The sequence below is a fragment of the Triticum aestivum genome, chromosome 6B, assembly GCF_018294505.1.
Source record: "Triticum aestivum cultivar Chinese Spring chromosome 6B, IWGSC CS RefSeq v2.1, whole genome shotgun sequence".
In the NCBI taxonomy this organism is placed as follows: domain Eukaryota; kingdom Viridiplantae; phylum Streptophyta; class Magnoliopsida; order Poales; family Poaceae; genus Triticum; species Triticum aestivum.
This window is the reverse complement of record NC_057810.1, coordinates 709,064,092-709,075,230: the sequence shown is the minus strand read 5'-3', so window position 1 is coordinate 709,075,230 and position 11,139 is coordinate 709,064,092. Positions and strand designations below refer to the sequence as shown.

At 41.2% G+C, this 11,139-nt stretch overlaps 1 long non-coding RNA gene across 1 annotated transcript; it reads right to left on the bottom strand.

Annotated features, from left to right (window-relative positions):
- Positions 1-2,407: 2,407 nt before the first annotated feature.
- Positions 2,408-3,091, bottom strand: LOC123135059 (uncharacterized). Its single transcript, XR_006465811.1, has 2 exons — positions 3,019-3,091; positions 2,408-2,928 (listed from the first exon to the last, which is right to left on the bottom strand). It is a non-coding gene; the product is annotated as an uncharacterized lncRNA (long non-coding RNA).
- Positions 3,092-11,139: the final 8,048 nt, after the last annotated feature.

The following is an 11,139-nucleotide window of genomic DNA, read 5'->3' as shown; positions in this document are numbered from 1 at the left end:
AAACATATCATGGAAAATAAACAATTGAACATGGCATAATTTATGCAGGTGCAAATTATCAGTTCGTGCGATTGACTTGGACCCCAACGAAGAGGATAATCCAGCATTTGCGGAATTTGCTTTACTTGGAGATCAGGGCGATATCGCCATTGGAAAGGAGGCAGACCATGCTGTTGCCTATTCAGCAGGACGAGCTGGATATGTGCTGGCTCAAATATTGAACCTTCCTGGCAAGAAATCTATCATAACCATCACTCCAAACAGCAGATCGCTGGACGCCGAGTTCCACTATTTTCAAGTACAATCAACAGAACATATACAAAATAGAGCACTGTTGGACACTGACTAGCAAGTCATCGACAGAGGATGTGGGCAGTCATCTTCTTACACCCCACCGCCACATGAACTGCTTGGAAGCGGTTCACATCCATGCGGCCTCGTCGTCTGTCGATCAGATTCAGCACAAAGATGCATCACCCATCCGGACAGAACAAGGTACAAAATATTAGACCATGCATATGTATAGCTTTCTTACACAAAACTATGACAGCAATTGAATAATTAGTAACATCATATGTGTTTACAGATTATTTCCAGCCACCGGATCCTGCTGTTGCAAGACAGAAAATGGCAGCAGAAGGCGGCCCATCAGCTGGAATCAAACCAAAGTGGAGGTTATTCTAAAACTGCTTATAGCAGGCTAACACTTGCTGCACTGTATTTTCAAGAAACGACGAGAAGATGAGTTACACATTTCCTTATCATGTTATGATATATATTATTTGCGTATTTGTTCCCCATCCCTACTAATTTGATTTATGTTGATTTGTTTCCGCGGTTTAGGATGAATGCCCAGGGGCCATCTTCTTTCCTTAAGGTGTAGGCTGTATTCCTGCCGGCTATAGTTGCTTTTAGATTATTGTAAACTTAAGGAAGATATGATATACTGAATGGCATCAAGTAAGATTTGCTTCCATTTTTAAGTTGTAGTAATTTATGCAAAGTTCCTTCCAGTAATTAGAATTACATTTCCTCTTATGTTGAATTGCACTATTGGGTACACTATATATCACTTCATGCCATAATTTCTGCTTGTCAGCACAAACTAGCTGCAGCTAGCACTCTTTTAAAAAAATCCGGCTAAATTTGACACTCCTGGTTTCTTTGCAGTTATGTTAATAAACTGAACACTGTTGTAGGATTTCATAGTCTGATAAGAACAAAATCTGATGCATGTGATGATATATCAGGAAAGAGACATGCATGGTAGAAGTTGTGAGAAATTTCATTTTTCAGGGAGATGTTTACCCTATAGTAGGACTTCTTATGAGTATTTTCTTACTGTGCCAATCATGTCGAGGAACCGGTGTTATCTCTGCTAGATGAACCAAATATGAACTTATGTTCTGTTGAACATTATAGTTCTAAAGGGATTCAGAATTCGACAAAGTACTATTTGTCATGATCTTCTTAGTAGTTTTTTTCATTTGTAGTTCTAAAGGGATAGGGTCATTTGGTATGCCGATCCCGAACCCTAGCCTCGTTCTCGATTGGTCGTGGGTATGGCATGTCAACTAAGATGATGGATGTTACTGTTGAGCACACTAAAACAACATATATTCCAGTGACAAGGTTCATTTTTAATATATAGAATTCCACAGTTAAATTGTCACCGTTCGAGCAAAGGGGAATCACTGCACCCGAGCCACGTGACCCCGATGAAGGGTACGATTCGGGATTCATGAGGATTCAATGGAGACCCCGACCCCGATGAGGGGTAGGATTTGGGATTCTTGATTCTTCTCTGTAGGCTCATTGAGGAGTGGAGGCAAATGTTGATGGTGCTCTGGACAAGCGCTTGTGTTGTGGTCGCAGAGGTGCTATCATGCGTGATCACCATGGCAAGTTCCTTGTCGGGGCTTGTCATTTTTTCCCTACCACTAGCTCCCCCGAGCTGGCCGAACTATTAGTGTATTTCACTCTTCTTTCAAAATCAATGTAGGCGGCAGTTTTGCCAATGCACTCAACTGCAGCGATGCACGGTTGTAATCGGCAGACGAAGGAAGTCACTTGTCGCTTTGGCTCAGGACATAGGCATAAGGAAGCCCGTTACTGCATGTGACTGCAAGCCGGAGGTGCAAGACATCAGCAGACTCACTCGAGTAACAAAGCATGATTTCACTCGACAATGCAAGGAAACACTACACGACATTGTGGAGATACACGGTAAATTTCTAATAAGTTCAAGACTTCCAAGGAAGTCAACAGGAAGGAAATGCACTAAAAAAGAAAAGATATACTTTGATATAAGAAAATTGGAACCTTGATGTGCACATTCTCAAACTTGAGTAACAGGTGAGTTTCAAATTTTCAGGCCAGGCAGTTCCTGCTTATGTTGGAATGCTTATAATCTTAAGCCATATGATTTCGCTAATAGCTTAGCTCTGCACAGAGCAAAGTTGGCGCTGCACATAGCAGTCCAGTGTACATAAATCAGGGCCAACAAAGCGCACCTGGAGAAACCCAACACCACTCAGAAACAGTAGCTCCATAGGGACAGACATAAGTTAACGGCAAACAAGTGCAAGAAACCATTACAGCAAACAACTACGCTTGCACAAATCTACATAAAGCCATAATCACGAGGTTATCCGCGACGCAATGCGGGTCAAGACACAGACGCAACAAGCCATTATTCCCATATGGTTATCTGCTCTTGCAAGTCAGGCAGTTAACACAAAGAGAGTGCTGAACTACGAGTTCACATGCATCAGCAGTAATAAACGAAGCAGTGTATGGCTGCTACCCCCTCACATTCTCCGAATGGCAATCCCTTTTAAGACCAAAGGGCCAACGATAAAAGGCATACCCAGCACGTATACCACATTAAGCAGCTTAGCTAGCCTTTCAGTCCACACAACCTCACGGCTGCCAAAAAGAACAAGGAATTGAGGCATTACATATCATATTCAACCTTTTGAGCAGTAATATCAAAATGAAAGTTGTTGAAGCTTATACCTGTAGTTTTTTAACTCTCTTGTCACACTGTCATAACGTTCTCGCTGAAGCAGGTACCAGTCTCTAGCGCTATACAATTTTAACAACAAAGTAAGAGAAAGCTGAGAAGGCAATATCAGGTGCAAGAGTTAGCCTTGTTATCCTTACATGTCCTGTAAGGATACAGGGGAACAAAAATATCATGAGGCAAGAGTATTTGCAGCACCATAAGCTCTTGAAATCATTACACATGATAAATACACATATTTGCCAAGCATTAATGACTGCTAGTACCCTAATTTCAGAGCTTACAAAACTTACACGTATAATTTGCCATCATCCCAAAATCAAGTGGTCAATCCTCTGATTAACGCTTTTAAGTCAGAACAAATACCTATGTGTCTCTTGTGCAAATCCATGAATAACTAAAATATATGAGAAAGTCATGCTGGTAGTTGACAAATTCTGAGCACCAGCCTCATGCAAGGTAAAAACGATCAACGTTTTCATGACAATACAAATGGTTTTCATGTTAAAATGTGCTGTAAAATCCCGTCAATCTCGTGCAGAGGGAAAAGGGGGAAATTTTCATGACAATACAAATTGTTGTCAAGTTAGAATTATCTATAACAGCCACATCTCTTTAAAAATACTGCTAACAAGGATAGTCACTAAACAACTTGCATGTGCATCTATGCATAATTTGTAACAGTGAAAGCATGGCGACCATGAAAACCATGCGTTTGTAAAGGGCAAGACCACCAATTCAGATGAACAAGTGCATAGAAGGTAAGAAGCATGTAGCAAATATCAACTGCAATGGGAGATTACTGACAAGCCTCCTACAGTTGACAGCATCCCTTTCTTCTTGCAAATAGGCTCATGGACGGGGGAGCTAAAGCACAGACATAATCCCTCCAGCCGGGTTTATACGTACTATTAATCTTGTCTCAAGTTGACCAAGTTTATACAAAAAAATCAATACACACATTACCCAATAAATATATTATGAACAAATATGCAATTGATGATAAACCTAGTTGAATGGTTTGGTAGTGCAAAATCATATTCAAAATCATAGATTCACCCCTTAAAAAGGATTAATTTGCATTCAAAATTCATTAGCTAGCAATGCAGGTATGCGGCCTTTGCACCAAGGCGTGCCTTTGGAAACTATGTAACGCCAATACAGTTTATAAATTGCTCAATGAAACAAGTAGCAACGCAGCAGCAAGAGTTGGTCACGGCGAAGGGTCTAGATCCGGAGCCGAGGAAATCAAAGAAATTATTGGTCTATTTCGTCAATTTGCAGGCATACATGATCATCACACGCAGGGGGAAGCTCTAGCACTGCCTACTCCAGCCAGTGGTTTGCCTGAGCGAGCGCGGTGTGCAGGGGGAGAAGGGGCATACCTTACTGGAGGAGGAGGAGAAAGGGAGGGCCCGACTACCAGACGCCGGCGAAACGCGAGGGGCCGACGGGAGCCGGGCGGCGGCGGCGACCCGCATCCTCGCGGCCAGGCTGCGTAGCGCCATGGTGAACCGGGGTAGACGAGGATCGAGGCTATGGTTTGGGGCTCGTCTTCTCTTCTCTTCTCGCTGGAGATGGAGGCTTCCCTCTTTCCCTTGCGGCTCTCATCCTCTAGTCACGCTGTCTCCTCCACAAAACGGGCCCCCTCGTGGGCCGGGCCGGGCCATGCCGGGCCAGGCTGAATCACACACGCCACGTGGAGGCGAAAATCCGTGGACCAGCTGAACTCGCGAGCGTCAAAACGACTCTGACCCAAGAAAATGAAATGTTTTGCTAAAAATGCTAAATAAAAAAAATGAAATGAGAGATTATTATTGCAACTAGTGCGGTTCAATTTCGCACTGTAACCAGGAAGCAAATGAGGTTGCTCATAGTTTAGCAAAATTTGCTTATGATAGCAATAGTTCTTGTAATTGGGCTGATGAACCCCCGGACTTCCTGGATAATGTTCTTGCAAACGATGTAACCTTTTTACCAAATCGATAAAACAAGCCATGATGACATTCCTGAAAAAAAGTGTTACATCTCCTATCTGCTTGCCATGGTGATCACGCATGATCGCACCACCGCCACCCCAACATAAGCGCTTGTCGGGAGAACCATTAGCATTTGCCTTCACCTATCCCGCCTCTGCCTTTTCCCATTGCTCGCCACTAGTTCCTCTACGTGTCCTTGACCCCCACGTTCTCATGAGTAGCTTGCCGCTCCTCGATGACCCTACAGAGTGCAACTCGGGTGTAGTGCTTCCTTTGCTCGGACAGTGACAATTTAACTGTGGAATTGTATATATTAAAAATGAACATTGTCACTATGAATATATGTTGTTTTATCATTCTCAATAGTAACCTCCGTCATCTTAGTGGACATGCCATAGCCACGACCAATTGAGGACGAGGCTAGGGTTTGCGATCAGCTTTTCTTTTGTTCTCTCTTTCAATGGAGCCTTCATCTTCTTGTTGCAGATACCCTCGTCTTATACGTCTTCCTAATCATGTTGTCTGCTCCACAAAACACAAGCCCTCGTTGGTTGTACTGGGCCGAGCTGGATAACCCATACCGCATGAAGGCTAAATCTGTGACACTATCTCTATCCCAAAAATGTTACCAAAAGCACAAGGGAACCTACCATCATTGTGCCACCATAAATCATGCTGACAATGGATAACATCATTAAAAACAAAAAATGGAGTGTATGCATGGCTACATGTTTTTAGAATTGCTCTACAACTTCACTTGTATATTTTAGAGCATGGTCAAAGTAAAAAACACTTTAAACTCTTCGTAGCTCACTTATATATTTTGGAGAGTTGGAATTGCAATTGGTTTGTGAATTGATTTGCATATGGCATGGCACTAAAATGTCTGTACTTAAATGATAATAAGTATGTATAAGTGGCATGATAAAAAAGTCATGAACTCTAGAAGTTTAAATGAGAACTGGATTTTTTGCAATTGTTTCGAGATAATTTGATAACAATAGATTGGCATTGTGATAGATGAACCTAACTGGAAGTGGTTAGTGTGCTAAAGTTGACTGAACCTAGGCCATTCTTTCACCTAATAAACTAAAAGCTACTAACTTAGGTAGAAACATGAGTAAATCAAAGTGTTGACGTGGTGTTGTAAATAAACTGACGACTTTGGTTCAAGTCCAGATGCAAAATGGTTAACTCATACCAAAGTACCCCCTCTGAGTACTTGGTTGTATGGTTCTATGTTAATGTCACACAACACTTGTGTAGTACATTGAGTTTGTTCAAAATTTTATGCACGTCAATTTCATCTTTCATATGGTAGCCCCTTCGGTATTGAGCATTCACTACTCTCACCTTGAGACATGGTGCATACTTCTTTTATACATCCAAATCATGTAGTAGGACTGCTTCATCTCTGTTAGGAAGTTGGTGCCCCCCCCCCTCCCCCGAGTGTAGAGGTTTGCAGAAAGCAACATTTTTCTCTCAATTGGATGACCTACAGATTTCTCAAACCTGTAAGAGTGTGGACTATATCCGATTATCGTCACTTACACGCAATTGTGAAAGTTGTCTTGGTCCCCAATGAAACCAGTGAGGTTGTCGGTCTCATTAACCTTGCCAATTACATGAAGGAGATGTAATTGATAATTGCAAGTAATTAAATAAACATTTCATATTGTAAATAATAATGATTGATCGAGGTTGAAAGTAATAAATATGAATGGACTAGGATCCATAACTTCACTAGTGGCATCTCTCCATAAAGCATAGAATAGGTGTGGTGAACAAATTACCGTTGCGCATCGATTGAAGTGGATTTTTTACGTGTATGACTATATGTGGCATGATTGCATATAGGCATTACACCCTTATATCTGTAGACTATTATCCATATACATCTCTAGGTAATACTCCACCCCAAAACTGCTCATGTTGTTTGTAGGACTCTCCGACCTCATAGGCATCAATATATGTAGCATACATCCTAACTCATTTATCATCATCTTCGGGTACACCTCTTGTTCAGGTGTGAGTTTTTCTTCATCCAAATCTTTTAGCATGGTTGCATCAGAATCCTCCTTTCCTCTTCATCATGTGCGTCATAATGTAAAATATCGTCCTCGATCAAGAAATGTTTAGGTATGGGAGTGGGTAGCAAATGCCCAATTCTAGGGATACGAATAAGGATCCTACCATTCATAGTGACAGTCATACTAGCGCTACAGAGAACTGGAAGAGAAACAAAACGGTTACCGCCTAATGGATATAGCACGTCGAAGTCGAGACCAAGTGTGTTGGCCAAGATGGTGATGGCTCCTCCACAAGTGATGTCTTCGCGCGTTTGGTTGGCATTGCGGCTGAGATGCAATAGAACAATGGCGCCTAAATTTGTCCTCGTTTTGGAGCTGGTTATGTAGCTTTTTCAGATATAAGCATACTTTCTTCACTCTGTTTTCAAGCTTCTCGTACCTGCAACGTGTTAGCAATAACATAATAGAAATAATTGTTGGAAATGTGCCCTAGAGGCAATAATATTGTATTATTATACTTCCATTATTCATAATTAAGAGTTTATATTTCATGGTATAACTGGTATGATCCTGGAATATGCGATTTAGTGGAAAACTCATAATCACGTGTGAAATGATAAACGATAAACAATAGGTTCCCGGTCTCGCCTCTAAGACTTGCTCAAGTGTTGTTGGTGATCACATTTCCGGATCTTAGGACATCGTTAAGTGTAAAGATAATCCTAAAATAACATTGAGGATATATATGACGCTAGAAGAATGATCATATTGAATCGACCCAATACTTGTCTATTATACTATGTGATTATATCGTCTGAAATCATCTGTTATAACACAAAGTGCTAGCATGTGTTTTACTTCCTCAGACCATGAGAGTGTCTCGGGTCACTTCCTACCAGACGGTGGGCTTTCGGGTTACTCAAACGTCATCTGTAACAAGGTTATCATAACAACAACTTTCAGGCACACCGGAAAGTTTGACAAGTGACCGCACAGCTTGAGAGTGGGATTTGCTCCTCCGACGATGGATAGATATTCTTAGGGCCCTCTCGGCGTGACAGAATCCACCATCATCTAGCCAGACACAGGTGACTATGTCACGGGGATGCCGGAACACGTCAACGAGAAATAAGAACAAAACCGGTAACGGGAGCAATAGTATAGTGAGCATGGTGATGTCTCAGGAGGATACCGATGCACACCGGGTTTTGTAAAGTATCGCGGAGCAAAGGGAAGATCACATGATAACCAAAGGTACACTCGAATATCATTCATGTAATCATAGGGACCAATATGGATGTCCACGGCTCTGCTATCGGTCATTGAACAAAAGGGATTTCGTTCATGTCTATGGTTTACCGAACCTACTGGGCCATGATATGTCTCCAACTTATCTATAATTTTTGATTTTTCCGTGCTATTATATTATCTATCTTGGATGTTTTACATGCATTTATATGCTATTTATATGATTTTTGGGACTAACCTATTAACCCAGAGCCTAGTGCCAGTTTATGTTTTTTCCTTGTTTTTGAGTTTCGCAGGAAAGGAATATCAAACGGAGTCCGATTGACCTAAAACTTTCCGACAATTGTTTTTGGACCAAAAGAAGCCCACGGAGTACCGGATATGCACCAGAGGAGTCCCGAGGCCACCACAAGGGTGGGGGCGCCCCCCTAGGGCGCGCCCCCGACCTTGTGGGCCCCACGTGGACTCCCCTGACTTGTTCTCGACGCCAACACCTCTTATATATCCCCAAACCTCTAGAACAGAACCTAGATCGGGAGTTCCACCAATGCAAGCCTTTGTAGCCACCAAAAACCAATCGGGACCCTATTCCGGCACCCTGCCGGAGGGGGAAATCATCACCGGTGGCCATCTTCATCATCCCGGTGCTCTCCATGACGAGGACGGAGTAGTTCACCCTCGGGGCTGAGGGTATGTACCAGTAGCTATGTATTTGATCTCTCTCTCTCTCTCTCTCTCTCTCTCTCTCGTGTCCTTGATTTGGCATGATCTTGATGTACCGCGAGCTTTGCTATTATAGTTGGATCTTATGATGTTTCCCCCACTCTATCTTCTTGTAATGGATTGAGTTTTCCCTTTGAAGTTATCTTATTGGATTGAGTCTTTAAGGATTTGAGAACACTTGATGTATGTCTTGCATGTGCTTATCTGTGGTGACAATGGGATATTCACGTGATCAACTTGATGTATGTTTTGGTGACCAACTTGTGGGTTCTGTGACCTTGTGAACTTATGCATAGGGGTTGGCACACGTTTTCGTCTTGACTCTCCGGTAGAAACTTTAGGGCACTCTTTGAAGTTCTTTGTGTTGGTCTGAATAGATGAATCTGAGATTGTGTGATGCATATCATATAATCAAACCCGCGGATACTTGTGGTGACATTGGAGTATCTAGGTGACATTAGGGTTTTGGTTGATGTGTGTCTTAAGTTGTTATTTTAGTACGAACTCTAGGGTTTTTTGTGGCAGTTATAGGAATAGCCCAATAGATCGATCAGAAAGAATAACTTTGAGGTGGTTTCGTACCCTACAATAATCTCTTCCTTTGTTCTCCGCTATTAGTGACTTTGGAGTGACTCTTTGTTGCATGTTGAGGGATTGTTATATGATCCAGTTATGTTATCATTGTTGAGAGAACTTGCACTATGAAAGTATGAATCCTAGGCCTTGTTTCCTAGCATTGCACTATCGTTTTCGCTTACTTTTCTTATTTGCTACCTTGCTGTTTTTATATTTTCGTATTACAAAAACCTAAATCTACCATCCATATTACGCTTGTATCACCATCTGTTTGTCGAACTAGTGCACCTATACAATTTACCATTGTATTGGGTGTGTTGGGGACACAAGAGACTCTTTGTTATTTGGTTGCATGGTTGTTTGAGAGAGACCATCTTCATCCTATGCCTCCCACAGATTGATAAACCTTGGGTCATCCACTTGAGGGAAATTTGCTGCTGTCCTACAAAATTCTGCGCTTGGAGGCCCAACACGAGTCTACAAGAAGAAGCTTGCGTAGTACACATCAAGCTCTTTTCTGGCGCCGTTGCCGGGGAGGTTAATTCTTGAAGGTATATCTTTAGATCTTGCAATCAAATATGTTTGTTTCTTGTTCTATCACTAGGTTTGTATATAAAAGAAAACTACAAAAAAATAGAATTGAGATTGCCTCTTCATCTTTTTAATGTCTTTCGTGAAAATGATGGAAAGGAAAATTGTGCTCAAGTGTTAGAAGAACAAGTTTATAAAATGTTTGGCACTAAATATTTGAACGATGAGCATGATTGCAATGTTGTTAGTATGAATTCTTTGAATATCCATGATGCTAATGATATGCAAAGCCACAAGCTTGGGGATGCTATGTTTGATGAAGATGATATTTTTCTTCCCCCAAGTTTTGATGAGCAAATTTATTATGATGATAGCATGCCTCCTATTTATGATGATTATGTTGATGAAAGTGGTTTCGGATAGGTCATGACTTTATTTAGTGATGAATCCACTATTTCGGAAGAGGTTTCAATTGATTATGAGAACAAAGTTGCTATCTATGATGATTATTGTGATGACATGTATGCTATAAAGAATAATGATAACCATGAAACTTGTCATCATGATTTTAGTTTAAATTGGATTATGCCTCACATGATAGTTAATTTGTTGAGTTTGCTCACACTATTCTGAATGAGAAGAATTTTGCTTATGTGGAGAGTAGTAAAATTTATATGCTTGTGCATCATGAGAATAATGCTTTATGTAATGGTTATATTGATGAATTCATTCATGATGCTACTAAAAATTATTATGAGAGAGGAACATGTGCTCTTACATATTGCAATAATATCAAGTTTCCTCTCTACGGTTGACAACATAGTTAAGAAATGAATCCATATAATCCCGCACTGCTATATATCCGTATAGTTGTGCTAAGCTTGTGTTTGTAGAAACCTTAGACAATTTTAATGAGAAAACTTGCATCATGACATATTCAAAATGCACACAACAGCTTTCCTGGTCTGGAAAGCAATTAGTGGGATCTCACAACACCATTGGCTCCCATTGTGCTTCATGAATTTTT